Genomic DNA, 19010 nt, shown 5'->3' with positions numbered 1-19010 from the left:
CAAACTTACTTTTGTGTGACCTGCAGGTTTGATCTTAAAATTTCGACACAAAAGATGCCATGAGAGAAGTCATCCAATAGAAGGATTATAGACAATGGGCATCCATACTTGAGATCCAAAACAAGGGATTGTTTGAGGATGAGAGACCATAGCAACAGAAGTAATAAGGGACATGCTTTGAAATAAAGGATAAAGGCACTCAACAACATTGAAAGGATATTGTAACAAATTTGTGTTATCCTTTAATTTAATGTTAAGCTATATTTCTTTTATTAAAAATGTCCTAGTTAAGTAAATTATAGAATTAAAATATTATATCTGTATTCTTAGTAAATTAGCTGTGGATTGGTACAGGGTCACATATAGGTCACATAACATTTATAGAGAACTATTGTTTTCAGAGAAGAGAGTTCATTGTTGGAGTTGATGTATCTTGGGCAGAGCTAATGGATTTCAAGTGAGCCTTAATTATTCAAAAACTGCTGAGGAAGCCATCTGTTTTTAATTAAAACCATTTAAGCCTCTTGAACAGAGATGAGGTCAGAGGTTGTTATTGTTGTGGAATGGTTTTGAAAAAGGAAAAGAATTTTGGTAGAAATAAAACTAATGATCATGTGGTTTCAAAGGATTGAGGATGACCTCATCCATGCTGTATCTGTCATGTGACTTGGGGAACTATATTACTGAATTCGGACATTTTCTTTTCAGTTTTGGAACAGTTCAGGTTGGAGTTCATGGAAGTGAAAACCCTGTGACATACAGGGGTTGAAACCTTGTGAAAGACAGGGTTGAGGTGCAGTAACCAGAATTGTGAAACTTGTAATTTTGCTTTTGCCTTACAACATAATCTCCTGAACCTCTAGAAACACCCAAGGTATCTATTCTGATTTCTTGTTCAACCCAGCTGCTCTCGTTATTCATTCACCTGTTTCTCAACTATCAACTTCTGTCTCTCCTTGTTCCTTAAAATAAAGATATTTGATTAAGCTCCAGGCTGTTTAAAAAAAAAGTGATTATTTATTTATTAAGAGGCTAATACCTCTTGCTTACTATTTGCCATGATATTTCCTTTATCATTGTCCTCTCAACTATCTTTTAATTCTTTGCAAATTTAAAGGTGCTCTTTAAATTGAATTTGTTTTTAGTTGATTCAGTTTTCTTCATCTCACTGCAACGGTGTCTTAATTGTCTTAAACTCACAGGCTTTGCTTACGTGGCGCCGTGGGTAAAAAAAAAAATAATTTTGATGCTGTTAAATCCTCCATGCAAACTTTTGTTTATTTGACTTCCTTTTTCTTTCTTTGGCTTGGCTTCGCGGATGAAGATTTATGGAGGGGTATGTCCACGTCTGCTGCAGGCTCGTTGGTGACTGACAAGTCCGATGCGGGACAGGCAGGCACGGTTGCAGCGGTTGCAAGGGAAAATTGGTTGGTTGGGGTTGGGTTTTTCCTCTTTTATCAGTGAGGTGGGCTCTGCGGTCTTCTTCAAAGGAGGTTGCAGCCCGCCGAACTGTGAGGCGCCAAGATGCACGGTTTGAGGTGATATCAACCCACTGGCGGTGGTCAATGGGGCAGGCACCAAGAGATTTCTTTAAGCAGTCCTTTTTCCTCTTCTTTGGTGACCTCTGTCTCGGTGGCCAGTGGAGAGCTCGCCATAGAACACGATCTTAGGAAGGCGATGGTCCTCCATTCTGGAGACGTGACCCACCCAGCGCAGTTGGGTCTTTAGCAGTGTGGATTTGATGCATGCGGACTCTGCCAGCTCGAGTACTTCGATGTTGGTGATGAAGTCATTCCAATGAATGTGGAGGATGGAGTGGAGACAGTGCTGAAGGAAGCGTTCTAGGAGCCGTAGGTGATGCTGGTAGAGGACCCATGATTCGGAGCCGAACCAAGTCAAGAATCTGCCCTGCTCCAGCTCCCTCAACAACCCTTGAGACTAGAGCTGGATGAGGTCCTCACCCGGGAAGAGACATACAAGGCAATTGAACAACTGAAAAGTGGCAAAGCAGCAGGTATGGATGGAATCTCTCCAGAGGTCTGGAAGGCTGGCAGCAAAGCTCTGCATACCAAACTGCATGAGTTTTTCATGCTCTGCTGGGACCAAGGAAAGCTGCCTCAGGACCTTCGTGATGCCATCATTATCACCCTGTACGAAGGCGAGGAATCAGACTGCTCAAACTACAGGGGAATCACGCTGCTCTCCATTGCAGGCAAAATCTTCGCTAGGATTCTCCTTAATAGACTAATACCTAGTGTCGCCGAAAATGTCCTCCCAGAATCACAGTGTGGCTTTCGCGCAAACAGAGGAACTACTGACATGGTCTTTGCCCTCAGACAGCTCCAAGAAAAGTGCAGAGAACAAAACAAAGGACTCTACATCACCTTTGTTGACCTCACCAAAGAGTAGGAAAGGGCTTTGGCAAATACTCGAGCGCCTCGGATGCCCCCCCCCAAGTTCCTCAACATGGTTATCCAACTGTACGAAAACCAACAAGGTCGGGTCAGATACAGAAATGAGCTCTCCGAACCCTTCTCCATTTGACTTCCTAACACAACAATAAATGCCCAGGGCTTTTACAATATTTAGAATTTAGCTTGTGGCAATCAAAAATACTTAATGCATTCATGTACTGAAAATATGGTCTAACTTGTCATTTGTGCCTATGGCGCCTCTTTGGCACAGTTCATGCCCTAGAACACTTCAGGCAGGGGCACCACATGTTGGATTTGCTCAATAGAAAGCCTGCCTTGTATCTCAATTGAGTAATTTAGATACTTGTTCAGAAGTCTATACAATTAAGTTGCACAATGATTCACCAGCAATGAAACAAGTTTCCAGCAGCTGAGAATTAACTCAAATAGTACGCACTCAGAAGAAGAGTTACAGATCAGGCACCTTAAGTCATTTTGCATAAGGTGGTATAACTGAAAAAATGGAGGAAATAGTTCAGAAGAATTTATTCTGGTGATATTACTTAACAAGTACGGTAATTATCTAATCTAATGAGGTTTGCTTTGGGTATGTCACTGAGGAGAGATAATATTTTGATTAGTTAGACTAATTGGAATATCTGTAAATTTCCCCTCACCATTTATAACTTGGGTATCTGATCCTGCCAAACTGATTGAAGGGATGGTGGTTGAATCATAAAGAACCATTCTTCATTTTCTTATGTGTTATGTAGTAGAATTTTTTAAAACAGTTGAATGAAGTTTGTATGTATGTGGCCATTTCTAGGCATTCTGGTCATGGTAAACTATTTAAATATTGAAAGACTGGACCTGGCAAAAGAGATTATATTCCTATTAGGCCCAAAACAGTACTCTGAATATAGTTGATATCCTTGGCTCTACAGATTATTTTTGGTTATTGATTAATCCCATTATTATTTTAACAGAGATACTGACAACAAGTAGAGATTAAAGGGAGTGGAAAGAAAATAATGTTTTCAAATAGTGGTTATTTATTTATACCTTTTCTTAATAAAACTTATTCTAGCATGTATGTCAAATATTGGCAGCCTTTTGTTCAGTTAAAATATAGATGTGATTAATGCTACATAATTGTATAATCCAGCAATGTAAATATTTGTGATTTTGTTAATTTTATATTCTGGTGTTTTGAGAAGGTTTTCTTTGGTTAGAAGAGTAAAATGAGAAGAAAAAACAAATTATCAAATTTTGAGATGAAGTTTGGATTGAATAAGATTATATCTGCCTAAAAAGGAATGACCATTACATGACTTATCCTAATGTGGAAATAAAAAAAACCCAATTAAAAAATATGCAAATTACTCAAAGTGCAAAAAAGCATTTGCTTTTAGTCCAGACTTCAAATATTTCAATTTTTTTTGGACAGAATTTCTGGCATGATGTAACTAGCATTTTGAATTGTGCTTTTCGTATGCACTGATATAATTTTTTTTATATAGTTACCTGAAAACTGCTGCAGAGAGAGGTTCTGTGTGATGTATATAAGCAGGTTGTTGGGTTCAGCCAAATAGGATAGTTGTTGCGCATTCTTTATAATGACTGTCGATTAATGGTTGGACTGAAAACTATTGCAATGGATCTCTTTGTAGATACGAGAAAGTGACTGTATTTGAAAAATTAACCCTAATTATTGTTAGAAATATAATAATCTAAAATATTCTAATCTTGTTTCAGAAGAAACAAAGGCTCCATATGCAAATGCAGGTTAAAATATTTTTTTTTGGAAAAATTTATTTAATAATTTCCAAATTACAAAAACACCCAAATACATATATAAAAAAAAACTACACCCCTTCCCCCTTACTAAACACAAAAAAACCCAACCCCCTCCCCCCAGAGCCTTTAAAAAAAAGTATTGAATATTCCCCAATTGGTGTGCCAATTTACAACGTTTACTTAATTTCTATGGACATACATTTCAAATATAAACTCCACATATCAATAAAAAAATAATTATTATTTCTTACATTATATGTTATTTTTTCTAAATATGAACATGACTGCAATTCATTATGCCATCTTCGCAAATTCAATTCTACATCATTTTTCCATGTAACAGCTCTACATTTTCTTGCGACTGCTAACCCTAATCTTAGGAAAGCTAAATACTGTTTAGTCATTCATGACTCTACAAATGGAACATTAATATAACCTAATAAACACATCATTGGATTCAATCGAATATCCATTTTGAACAAATCTCTCAAAAACTTTATAACTTCCTCCCAAAAATACTTACTGGTAATTTTCTTACATGACCAAACTTAATGTATAAAAGTACCCTTTTGCTCTCTACATCTAAAGCCGCTTTCAGGTGTCCACAAAGCCCAAATTTAAAGCCACACAGAATACTCCTGAGTGGCTATCGGGTGGCCATCTGAAACTGGAAAAGCCGGACAGGAGGGTTACTCACCTAACCCTTCTCCGAGATATATAACTATCCTGCTCGGAGTATCGATTGTGGCAGCTGAAAGCCAGAGGGTGGGCTGATGATGTCGCGGTGACATTGTCAGCCATTGACTATATGGACAAGGAAGCCAGACTAAACTGGACTTCTTCAAATTTTATTTTGTACTCTCTCCTGCTGCTGGTCTCCCCCCTCCCCCTCACCCATCCGACTCCCGCTGCTGGTCTCCCTCCCCCCCTCTCCCACCAGACTCCCATTGCCGCTGCTGGTCTTCCTCCCAGCCCTCGCCTGCCCGACTCCCACTGCCAGTCTCCCCACCCCACCTCGCCCCCAACTTCTGTTGCCGGTCTCCCCACCCCACCACCCGCCTGACTCCAGTTGCCGCTGCCGGTCTCTCTCCCTCCTGACTCCCATTCCTGCTGTCAGTCTTCCCCCCCCACCCTCACCTGCCCAACTCCCTCTGCCGGTTCCCCACCCACCCTTGCCCACCCGACTCCCGCTGCTGGTTCTCCCCCTTGTCCATCCAACTCCCACTGCCGGTTCACCCCCCTCCCACCCTCGCCCGCCCGACTCCCGCTGCCGGTTCCCCCACCCTCACCTGCTCAACTCCTGTTGCCGCTGCCAGTGCCCCTCGCCCGCCCAACTCCCGCTGCCTGTCTCCCCACCCCACCCTCGCCTGCCCAACTCCCATTGTCATCTTCTATCAGAACAACTGAAAGCGGCTAAAAACATAAATCTGTTAAACTAAATCCATTATCTCTTCAATTTCTCAGGAGTTAAATATAATTGATGTAAGAAATTATAATTAACCATACTATAGCTCATATTAATTAGCTTTATAACACTATCAATACACATTCTAGACCATTCTTCCCATGTCAAAACAATGTTTAAATCTTCTTCCCATTTCTCTTTAACTTTATTAACCTATACATACCTGAAATAAAACCTATTTTCAACTTTGTCTGCAATTAATAACTCAAATTTCGTTTGACCTGGTAAAATTAAGTCCTTTCCATAATTCTTCTTTAGAAAATCTCGAAGCTGATAATAAGCAAAGAATTTAATGAAATGCCATATCTCTCCTGTAACCTTTTAAATCAACAAAACCTCCCTGCCTCAAAATATCCATTACATGAACTATTCCTTTAGTTTCCCAATCTTTTACATAAGAATTATATAATGAAAAAGGAATTAATTTATTCTGGTATAGTGATGATCTTATAGATACTATCCCTTTAGAACCTATACTTAAATTTCGATTATACCAAATATTAATTATGTGTCGTAAAATAGGTAATTTAAATTCTTGTAACATTAAAGGATTTCATTTATAAATAAAATAAGTGACATTATTTTCCAAAATCAGATCCATCTCTATCTTTGCCCACCTAAGATCGTATCAAATAACCTATTAATAAACTTCAACTGCACCACCTCATAATAATTATAAAAACAAGGTAACTGCAAACCACCTAACTTGTAACCCCAAGTCAATTTTTGTAAAGAAACCCTTGACAATTTACCTTTCCATAAAACTAGCCTAATAACTATTTATTTCCTTAAAAAAATTTTTTTGGATCTACACACTGTATTGATTGAAAAAGTTATTGTACTCGAAGATAAATATTCATCGTTATACAATTCACTCTTCCCATTAAAGTCAATGGTAAATCTTTCCATTTATCTAAATCAATTTTAATCTTATTCAATAAAGATACATCATTCAAATTATATAAATCCTGATAATCTTTATTTATGACTACTCATAAATATTTAATTTTATTTGACCATCTGTATTTAGTAATTTATCTACAATCCATATAATCCTCTTTGGTTATTGATGAAAGCTCACTTTTTTGCCAATTAACTTTATATCCTGATAATTTACCATATCGATTCAATAAATCTTACAATGACGTCAATGAATTTTTTGGATTAGTTAAATATAGCAAAACATCATCTGCAAACAAACTAATCTTATATTCATTTTCTCTCACTTTAATTCCCCTAATACTAAAATCTTGGCGAACAACTTGAGCTAAAGGTTCTATCACCAAAGCAAACAAAGCAGGAGAGAGAGGACAACCCTGTCTTGTAGAACGAGACAAATTAAAAGATTTTGAAATCTGACTGTTTGTCATTACCCTTGCTGTAGATCTGGCATAAAGATTTGACCCAACCTCTAAATAATGGACCAAAATGAAACTTTTCCAATATCTTAAACAAAACTTCCACTAAACACGGTCAAATGTTTTTTCAGCATCCAAAGATACCATTGGTTGATTACTTTGCTGTTTTGCAGCATTAATTAATGAAATCATTTTAACTATATTATCTGCTGAATATCTACCTTTAACAAAACCTACTTGATCAATATGTACCACTTTTGGCAAATAATTCACTAATCTATTAGCTAAAACTTTTGCCACCAATTTATAATCAACATTTAACAATGATATTGGTCTGTAAGAAGCCACTTTTAAGGGATCCCCATCCTTTTTTGGTATAACTGTAATCATTGCTCTTGAAAAAGATTCTGGAAATACACCAGTTTCAGTTGCTTGTTTCAAAACATCTTTATATAACGAAAGTAACAAGTAATAAAGTTCTTTATAAAACTCTAAAGTAAATCTATCCTCTCCAGGAGATTTCCCATTAGGCATAGATTGCAAAGCTTCCTTCAACTCTAAATCAGTAAATGAAGTATCTAAAATTTTCACATCTACCTCATTCAACAATGGCAAATTCAAACTAGATAAGAAAGAATCAATTTGATCCATTTCTTGATTTTTCTCTGACGTATATAAATTTGTATAAAATTTTAAAGAATCCTCATTAATATCTTCTCATTTATGTAATCTCTCCATTCTTCCTAATAGTATTAATTGTTCTCAATTCTTGCTCAGTTTTAAGTTGCCACGCCAGAACCTTATGCACTCTTTCTCCCAACTCATAATAGCGTTGTTTAGACCTCAAGATCACTTTTTCATACTTATGTTTGTAAACTATTATAACGTAATTTCAATGTAGATAATTGTATCTTATCATCCTCAGTACAATTTCTTTGTAATTTTTTCTCGAAGCTTTCAATTTCCTTTTCCAAATTTGAACTTTCTGATAAATACTGCTTTTTTTAAATCTTTGCTGTATAACTAATGATTTGACCCCTCAAATATGTTTTTAAAGCATCCCACAAAGTAAATTTACTCTGTACTGAACTTTCATTCATTTGTAAATAAAAAGTAATTTGATCTCTTGTATATTTAATAAAATCTGCTCTCTTTAATAACCTTTCATTAAATCTCCAATGATAAGATGTTACAATTACTTCAGTACCTAAACATTTAACTAACAACAGTAAATGATCTGACAATAATCTACTTTTATATTCTGCAAAAATAAATCTAACTTGCAGCTGCATAGAAATCAAAAATAAATCTATTCTAGAAAAAAAATTATGCTGAGCTGAGTAAAAAGAATAATCTTTCTCAGTTGGATTTAACTTCCCCTAAATTTCCACTAAATTTAAATCTTTCATCATCTCAATCAATCTTTTTACCATTTTTGTTCTTTTAACAGTTTTTGGAGATTTATCCAACAAAGGATCCAAACAATTAAAGACCCCTCCTTCCAATGCATTCCCATTTGATTGATTCAAATTAAAAAATACATCTGAGATAAATGCCTCATCATCTTCATTTGGTGCATACACATTTGTTAATGTCCAACTTTCAGAAAAAATCTTGCAATTAACTATCAAAACTTTTCCGGCATTGGCAGAAAAAGAATCCAAAGTAAAAGATACTTTTTTTTATTTACCAATATCACCACCCCTCTAGCTTTGGAATTAAAAGAAGAAAAAAATTACATGTCCTACCCAATACCTTTTCAATTTCAAATGTTCTTTTTCTGTCAAATGAGTTTCTTGCAAAAATGCAATATCTACTTTTAATTTCTTTATATAATCTAAAACACATTTCTGTTTTATCAGATGATTTAACCCCTTAACGTTAAAAGTTGCAAAATTTAAACTATTCATTACAACTTACACAATGGCACCCAATCTTTTACAATTGGCTCTAAAATAATAATTTTTGATATTTTACAAAATGTTCAACAGCAAATCTTTTTCTCCTGTAAGATTTTTAAAAAAAAACAATTGATGAATTACTGTGATTGCTGATCAAGAAGAATGAGAGCTAATTGAAAAATAAAGCACTCATTTGGCTTGATAGAGTAGATAAACATTGTTTCCCCTGGTTGAGGCATCCAGAACAAGGTGAGACTTTATCACCAATGCATGACATTTTCTTGACTGAGATGGTGGTGAACATCTGAAAGGTTGTGCAGGCCAGATCACTGAATATATTTAAAAAGGAAAATTTCAGCCCAAAAATCACCAAGGATTTGGGGAGAATGCAGGTTTACACCATTGAAATGGAGGATTAGACATGGTGGCAAAGGAGACCACCTCTCCTCCAAATGATCAAGTGGTGTGTCTTACAGTGGCTGATGTGGAGAGAGTTAGGCAAGGTCAACCCACAGAAAGTTGCCAGACCAAATAACATTACCAGCAGAGTGATCAGCGCTCAGATGTGCGGATCAGCTAGCAGACGTTCTCACTGACATTTTTTAACCTCTCCCTGAGAAGCGCCATGGTCCCAACATGCTCCAAAGCCGCCACGATTGTCCCCGTGCCTAAGATGTCACCTGTGTCCTGCCTCAATGACTACTGTCTGCTCACTCGCACCCATTGTCATGAAGTCCTTCGAGAGTCTCATCATGGAGCACATCAAGTTTCTGCTGTCCCTGTTGTTTTGTGTGGTGAAACCATGACCACCTTTTATTATCATATCGTGACTTCTGAGGTCAACACTGGTATGCTGCATCTCTTTACAGTGTATTTATGATGAGCCACTGGTGAAAAAAGCCTAATCCCAACTTCCACTTCATTTTTTTTCAAAACCAAAAGTGATTTGCTAATTGACTTGCATCTTTTCCAGTTACACATCAAGATATGAACATAAATGTGATTATTATTTTTTCAACAGTCTTCAAATCTTGAGTCCATAAAAAATAATAATTTCACTGTTTAGTTGTTATTATTGTTACAGTAATTTTTCTGTTGGAAAAAAAAAAGTCAATTCTCAGTATTTTACAAAATCCTTGTATCGCACTGGTGGTTTAATAGTTCTCGTGCATGTTGGAAGTGGTCGTGGTGGTGCTGGTGCTCGCTGGTCCCTTGCTCCATCCTGTGGTGGTTGTTGCTGTTGAACATGTTGGTGATGCTGATGTGGTTTCTGATCACATGTTGAGTTGCGACGACAACGTGCGTATTGACTCTGTGTGGCAGCAGTTGTCGGCACTGATGCTGGAGTTGCTGATGTTGCTGGAGTTGCCAGTGTAGGCACATCTCCATCAACTATCTGTTCTGTCTAGGTCCTTTGGGGCTGCTTCATGTATTGATCTGATGTGCTTTTGATTTTGACTTTTACCAAAAATGACCGAGGCGACACTTTTTTCAAACACACCCCAAGCTGCCGTGTAGGATGTCCTTTATCATGAGCTTTGAGGACCTGCACTCTGACAGCTTCTCCCACTTTCAGTTCTCGTAGTAGCTTTGTTGACTTGTCGTACTGAGATTTTTTTGGTCTTTCTATTTTTCTCTCCCTTCTTCTCTGCACTCCCTTCACAACATTTGTCTTCAGGAGTTTTGCTGTTGGTAATGTAGTCCATGTTCTGCTTGACATTAATCTCTGTGCTGGACTGCTACGCATTCCTTCTGTCTGGGATTGCATGAATCTGGAGGGGTTCCTTTGCTTGCTGGGTTTGAAATTTGTTGCATGCACTGCACTGCACTGCCTGATGATATATCTGATCTCATGACTATGTTGGTCCAGAATATGACATTTCTAGACTTCCTCAGACTTGACTTGATTCCTTGGTGGCTTGCATGGGCACATTGCACCATCTCTCTTCCCATCCGCTTAGGGACTATGACTTTCATACCTTTGAAGAGTATGCCATCATGGGTTGTAACCTCATCCATGTACACCCAATACTTGCATATGGTGACTGGTGTCTGGTTGACTGTTTCTGGCCAACCTCTCATCACCACAACTTTGAGTACTTGCAGTGTTTAATCTCTTTCAGTCATTTCTTTCATTTGCTGGTTTCTTGCCAGTCAGCTTGAGCATCGAAGCTGGATTTCTTTCCTCGATTTCTCTCACTGTTTTGCTATGCTGACTCATGGTGAAGATCTCATAATCTGTGCCATCTTCTGCTTTCTTCAGTGGAAGAGCTGATGTCAATAACACATCTGCTATGTACATGAGCTTTCCTTGTTTGTACTTCACATCCAGGTTGAACTGATACTTTAGCATCATCCTTTGCAGGCGTTTGGGTGCTGCTAGGAGAGGTTTTATGAAGATGGTTTGCAGCAGTTTGTGATCTGTTTCCACAGAGATCTCTTTGCCAAACAAGTACTGGTTGAAGTGTTCACATGCAAAAGCGATTGCCAGACATTCCTTTTCTATCTGGGCATTTCTCTCTGTGTCTGTTAATGCCATTGAGTTAAATGTAACTGTGTTCCATAAGAGTTGCTCCGAGGCCTGTTTCACTGACATCACACTGCAGCGTCACTTCATCATTTACATCATAGTAGTTCAGCACTGGTGCTGTAGTGACCAGGTACTTGATGTGGTTGTAGGCTGACTCTTGTTCTGTGCCCCCAAACCATTTCACATTCTTCTTCATCAGCTTTCTCAGTGGTTCACACTCTGGTGACAAATTAGGCAAGAACTTTGCAAGAGAGTTCACAAAGCCGATGAAGTGCTGAATGCCCTTGATATCTGACGGTCATTCCATCTCTAGTACAGCTTGGTCCTTCTCAGGATCTAGACAAAGAGCTTCATCAGTAAGTACATGACCTTTGTACTTCACTTCAATCTTACTGAGCTGCATCATGTACTTGTTCAACTTCAGATTCACCTGACGTGCTCTCTCTAGCAGTTCATTGAGGTTCTGTCATAATCGGCAATGGCTTCATCCAGTGTATCTCCACATCCATACCCCAAGAGATCCTCAACACCTGGCAAGTCCTGGACTATTTCATTCTGTCTCCATTGATACTCTTCAGGAACAGTGGAGATGCCAAATGGCATGCACAACTATCTTTAGCATCCAAATGGTGTCCAAAAGGTCATCAAGTAGCTACTCTCTTATCTAACTTTATTTGCCAGTGTCCTTCCTTAGCATCAAGGATTGTGAACACCTTGATTTTGGTGAGCTGGGGTAGAATTTGTTCTATAGTTGGCATTGGGTTGTGAGACCTTCTTAGTGCCTGACTGAGATCTTTAGGGTCGAGGCATACCCTAAGCTTTCCAGGTTTCCTCACAGTAGGAGTAGTGGCCTTCTGTATCCCTTGTCCTCTAGCTCTCTAATTTTCTTTTGAGAGCTGCTGGCACTCTTCAAGGTGTGTGCTGAACAGGCTTGACATTGGTGTCAACCTCCAAATGGTATTGGCCAGGGAGACACCCAAGTCTGGTAAATACATCTTTGTAATCTATGATTTCATCTCGACTGAATGGACTTTTCTCCGCCTCTTTTACATTGACCTGTTGTGTGTGACTAGTCCAAAACACTCACTTGCTTGTGGAGATAGCAAAGTAGGGTGACCAGAATCCATCACCTGGAATCTTACCACCCATTGTGTGCCATTGCCACTTATGTACAAATCCTGTTGCCCTCTAGGTTGTATCAGCTCTCTGCCAAATGACCTCTGCTTGACCTTCAATGTTTGCAAGTCTGGACCTCCATTTTGCATCAACTCACACATGTCTGCAAAATTCATGACCCTGCAAGTGGCTCCAGTGTCTATTTGACACTTAATTGGTTGATAGTGAGATTTGTCTGCTATCACATTTGCTTGGACAATCTACTTCTGGCCTTGTGTATTTACACTGCTCACTGCTCCACGGTATATAACGATTAATCACTGACATCATCAGTTTGCTCTTCTGGCACCACAAACTTTGCCGCTTGTGACTTCTTAGACACTTTCTGGCAAAATGATTGTTCTTTTTACATTTTGCACACTGTTTACCACATGCTGGGCAGACCTCTCGCTTTCTGATGATGTCCATCACAGTATTTAATTTCTGATCTCTGTCTCTTGTCTCCTTTCTGCAATGAACTGGCTTTGCTGTGTTCTCTCCCACTATACATCGTGGTCTTCTGTTTTCCATAATTATTCACTGCATGAACTATCTCTGCCTTGCTCACAGAGCAAGTTAAGTTGTTATTTTGTGACTTCTGCACTCCTGCACATGTCAATTTATTACTGCCATGTAAGCTTATCATCCCTCAACAAGTGGGCTCTCACAGCTGGATCTTTTGTGTCTAGCACAATTGTCTCTCATTAAATCTTCTTTCAGAGTTTCAAACTCGCACGACTCAGCCATTTTCCTCAGCACTGTCACATATTGATCTCTAGTTTCATTTTCATGTTGATCGCGAGTTTTGAACGCCTACTGCTCATATATGACATTTGTAGGAGATTCAAAATATTCCTTCAATTTCTTGAGTATTTCTGCACTTTTCCTTTGTTCTTCGCTTGTTATATCTAGCGTAGTGTAGACTCTGTAGCACTCTTTTCCCCATGAGAGGTAACAAAATAGCTACTCTAATGCCATCTAGCTTCTTTTCTAGCTCTCTTGCTATTTCATAGTTCTCATTACTGGGACTGGAAACATTTCCAATTCCCTCTCCAATCCCCTTTCATTTCCGTGGGTGTTGGTACTGGAAAATGTGCAGATGCCACGGCTTATCAATCAGAACTCCTTTCTCTATGGAAAACTGCAATTATCCATCAAGAACTATAGCAATAGAGTTCATTTTTTGCAGGGGAACAAAAGCTTCAGTGGCTACTTATTCATTACACTAACCCCACTTGTCCACGAGAGCTTGGCCATTTTTGACATCAAAATGCACAATCTCAAACTTACAAAACTCTGTTCTTCCACTGAGCAATTGTTCCTCATGTCCTCATCTTGAGCACTGGCTTTCTTACAGTCCCAATAACACTTCCAAAACATGGAAAAAAAAATCCATTCTTTTGCTCAGATTTCAATTTGGACACCATATTTTGGGTGGTGTAACCATGACCAGGTTTTATTATCATATCGTGACCCTTGAGGTCAACACTGGTAAGCTGCATCTCATTACAGTGTATGTATGGCAAGCTACTGGTGCAAAAAGCTGAATCTCAGCACCTGACACTGGATCCCCTGCAGTTTGCATACAGATTCAACTGCTCTATGGATGATGCCATCGCCACCGGCCTCCATCTTTCCTTTAGCCACCTGGAAAATAAGGACTCATAGGTTCAATAGCTGTTTATTGACTTCAGTTTGGCATTCAACACAATCATACCTCAGTACCTGATAAGGAAGTTGAACCTGCTGGATTTAAACACCTTCCTCTGCAATTGGATTCTTGACTTCCTTTCGCGGTGACCCCAAGAAGTCCGGATTGGTAACAACACTTTTAAGACTATCACCCTTAGCTCAGGGCTATTCAATCTGCTGGCCCATGACTGTGCAGCTAAACACAGCTTGAACCACATCATTATGTGCTGCTGACATGACCATGGTGGACTTTATTGGAAAGAATGAGGAGTCAGCAAAGAGATGAAGTGCAGTCACTAAAGGACTGGTGCAAAGTCAACAACCTGTACCTGTATGTTAATAAAGCAAAAAAGATGGTTGTCGACTTCAAGAAGGTTCGGGGAAACCATGCTCCACTGACCATTGATGGCTTGATTGTTGAGGTCGTCAAGAGTATCAAGTTCCATGGAGTGCACTATGTGGAGAACCTCACAAGGTTCCTAAACACCAGCTCCATTGCCAAGAAAGCCCAGAAGCACCTTCATTTCCTGTTAAGGCTGAGGAAAGTTCATCTCCCACTCTCCATGCTCACTACATTCTACAGAGGATGTATTGAGAGCATCCTGTGCAACTGTATCACTGTCTGCTTTGGAAGCTGTACCACCTTGGACTGCAAGACCCTGCAAAGGATAGTGAAGTCAGGAGAAAAAAGATCATTGGGGGCTCTCTTCCTATCGAAGGACATCTACAACACGATGCAGGTGAAAGGCAATAAACATTGTGAAGGACTCCATACACCCCTCATGTAAACTGTTCTCCCTTCTGCCATCAGTAGGAAGTATAGTGATCATGGTTGCAATGCAACTAGCAATGCCTTAAGAATTAAAGTTCCTATTTGATTAGACTTGGCTGCCAGCAGGGGGCTGACCCAGAGCAAGACACAGTATGCAAGATCTGTAATGGAGGCTTGCAGACACATGGCATGCCTCATGGTGCTGTTTATATCAACTTTAAAGTAAAGAACCTTTTCCTTCACCCATGTGTTGCCTAAGAACTCTCACATGCGAATTCAAGATGAAACATGGTGCTAGCATTCATCGTGGTACTAAAGGATGTACAGACCATGCTAAATTTAACAGCCTGTGAGAAAGTGAACCTGGTAAAAAGAGTCCTTCTTGTGGAAAGCGAAAGAGTACAATGACCTATTTCTTCCAGGAGAACACACGATCAGAGTGAATAAACATGTGCCTCCAATAATACACCAATGAAAGAAATTAGAAAGAAATACTTTTTAAAAGGGGAATTTAAAGTCAGCAACTGATCAGTGATGAGAAAATAACAAAGTGAAAAATGGAAGGATTACATCCACCAGCGAAACTTCAGCTGACAGGTAATGTGGCTGAAAATTGGAACAGATTTAAACAACATTTTGGATTGTATTTAGTGGCAGTTGGAGCTGATGAGAAGAGTGATAAAGTGAAAGCGTCAGTTTTCTTGCATGTCGTGGGTGATGAAGCCCTGGAGGTGTATAATAACTTCACATTTGCTGCTGAAGGAGACAAAACGAAATTGGAAAAAATAATGGAACAGTTTGAGGCATACTGCATACCTAAACCTAATGTGACATTTGAGAGGTACAGATTTTTCACATGTGCACAGAAAATCGAAGAAAGTATTGATCAATACTGAATTGAGAAACAGAAGGAAAAACGTGTGAATTTGGTGGGCTGCCGACTCGCTGATAAAAGACAGACTTGTGTGTGGTATTCCAGTTAATAGTCTAAGAGAAAGATTGCTAAGAGAGCAAAATCTAGACCTGGAAAAAGCCATAGCACTCTGTAGGGCTACAGAAACAGTAAGACAAAAGAGCTGGTCAGTGAAACTCGCTGCAACGTGGATGCAATGAACAAGAACGGACATAAACTGTTCAACAAAAAGCACGCTGAAGTGAAAAGAAAGCCGTGGCCAGTGAACCAAAAAGAAAGGGACAATCAAAAGCTATGTCATTGCTGCGGTACATAACACCTACCAAAAGAGTTTCCAGCATATGGTAAAACATGCTATATGTGCAACGAAAGCACTTATTGTACCTGTTGCTGTAGGAACCAAGTGCAACAAAGCAAGAGAGATAGAGCAATTCTATGTAGATGTTGCGACTGAAAACAAGAAAGAAAACAGAGACTGGATGTTGAGATTAAAAGAGAATGACATACACATTTCGGTTAAATTGGATACTGGAGCACAAATTAATGTAATGTCAGAGACTGATTTTAAGAAGATGAGACCCAGACGAAAGATGTATGGAACAAAATTGAAGGCGACAGGATGTTCAGGTACCAATATACCAGTGCAAGGATTGATCACAGTGCATGGTCAAAGTGAAACACAAGGACAAAGAGCACATGCTTGCTTTCATCGTGGTACCAAAGGATGTACAGACCATACTAGGTTTAACAGCCTGTGAGAAACTGAACCTGGTAAAAAGAGTCCTTGTTGTGGAAAGTGAAGGAGAGACAGTCTATGATGAACTCATGAAGGAGTACGATGACCTATTTTAGCATCTCGGCTGCTTTCAAAGAGAACACACGATCAGAGTGGATAAACATGTGCCACCGAGAATACATCCATGCAGAAAAGTTCCATTTGTGCTTCAAAAGCAACTAAAGGCAGAATTGGACAGGATGGAAAGCCTGAACGTGATTCAGAAGATAGATGGGCCAACAGAGTGGGTGAGTTCACTCGTCGTTGTGGACATAAAGAATGAAAAGCTTAGAATTTGCTTGGATCCAAGAGATCTAAACAGAGCAATAAGAGAGAGAACACTTTAAGCTTCTGACACATGAAGAATCATGTCACAGTTTGCAAATGAAAAGTTTTTCAGCAATTTAGATGCATCATCAGGATTTTGGCAGTTAAAATTGGATGAAGCAAGTTCAAGACTGTGCACATTCAATAGTCCAATTGACCGAATCAGATTCCTAAGGTCACCATTGGGAATTGCCTCAGCTCCTGAAGAGTATCACAAAACTATTCATATGGTCTATGAGCACCTGGACAGAGTTGATATCTCAATGGATGACATCATAGTCTGGGGAACCAGAAGAATGGAGCATGATGAGAGACTAAGGAAAGTGCTGGAAGCAACAAGGAAAGCAAACCTGAAGCTGAATAGAGAGAAATGCCAGCTCAGGGTGACATAACTAACATTTGTAGGAGATATTATTGGCAGTGAGGGCATCACACCAGATCCCAGAAAGGTGTCCGTCATTGGTCACATTCCAAGGCCACAATGCAAAAATGACGTACAGAGGTTTAATAGAATGGTCAACTATATGGGTAAATTCATATCCAACCTTTCAGAAAAGATGACTTCATTGAGAAGACTAACAGAAAAAAAATTTGAATAGGAGTGGAATCATGAACATGAAAATTCATGGAGCGAACTAAAGAAACTGCTCACAGAGGAACCAGTTCTGAGGTTTTATGACCAAGTGAGACCCATCAAGATATCATCAGACACATCGAATAGTGGACTAGTGCAGTTCTTCTGCAAAAATATGAAGACTGGCAACCCATTGCGTATGCATCACACTCAATGACAGACACAGAGACGTGATAGACTCAAATTGAAAAGGAGCTGCTCAGCATCACATTCGCCTGTTGAAGATTTCATCAGTTTGTGTCAGGACAAGCAATCAGTGTAGAGACAGACCATAAGCCCTTGATTGCATTGTTCTGAAAGCCATTAAATGAATGTCTACTTAGAATACAAAGAATGATGATTAGGCTGCAACACTATACACTGAATGTGGCGTACACTCTGGGTAAGCTAATGTACACAGCAGACACGTTGTCTCAAGCTGCCCCACAAACACCAAAATCGATGAAGACGTGAATGTCTTCGTGGACATGATCACAAGAGCACTGCCCATATCAGATGCAAAAAATGGAGCTTCTAAAGTCAGAGACAAACAAAGATGAAACACTGAGACAACTGAGAAAGACATCTTGAATGGATGGCCCAACATAAAGCAGGGCTGCTCACCTGACGTTGCAGTGTACTGGAACTGCAGGGCGGAACTATCAATGGTTGAAGACATCATCTACAAAGGAAATAAAATCCTTATCCCAAAGAGTTTGAGAAAAGAGATGCTAAAAAGGATCCATGGAGGACATTTCAGAATCGAAAAGTGTAAGGAAAGAGCACGAGAGGTGATGTACTTGTCAAGAATCAACTATGATGTAACAAATGAAGTGTCAAAGTGTTCAATATGCCAGAAATATCAAGCAAGCAATCCTGCAGAACCACTAAAGCCATACCCAGCACCTTACAGACCTTACCAGAAGGTAGGCACTGACCTATTTGAATGTCAAGGGAAGGACTATCTTGTAGTCACAGACTATTACTCCCTGTATCTAGAGGTGTGTAGACTTAACACAACCATTGCAGATGCTGTAATAACAGGTTGAGGTGGGATCATTGGTTACATTTAAGGATAGACTGGATAGTTACATGGAGAGGAGAGGACTGGAGGGGTATGGACCGGGTGCTGGTCAGTGGGACTAGGAGGGTGGGAATTTGTTACGGCATGGACTAGTAGGGCCGAACTGGCCTGTTCTGTGCTGTAAGTGGTTATATGGAAAGCCATATTCTTCAGACATGCATGGCAAGTGACAATGGACCCCAGTTTTGCATTTTAATGTTCAGACTGTTGTCAG

General features: G+C 39.3%; 1 protein-coding gene across 1 annotated transcript in view; it reads left to right on the top strand.

Moving 5' to 3' along the window:
• kcnh1a (potassium voltage-gated channel, subfamily H (eag-related), member 1a) overlaps positions 1-19010 on the top strand; it is a 253217-nt gene that overhangs the window by 63133 nt on the left and 171074 nt on the right. The window lies entirely within an intron of this gene.

Source organism: Narcine bancroftii, chromosome 4 (assembly GCF_036971445.1).
Source record: "Narcine bancroftii isolate sNarBan1 chromosome 4, sNarBan1.hap1, whole genome shotgun sequence".
NCBI lineage: Eukaryota > Metazoa > Chordata > Chondrichthyes > Torpediniformes > Narcinidae > Narcine > Narcine bancroftii.
The sequence above is the reverse complement of the archived record's forward strand: the minus strand, read 5'-3'. Positions and strand labels throughout refer to the sequence as shown.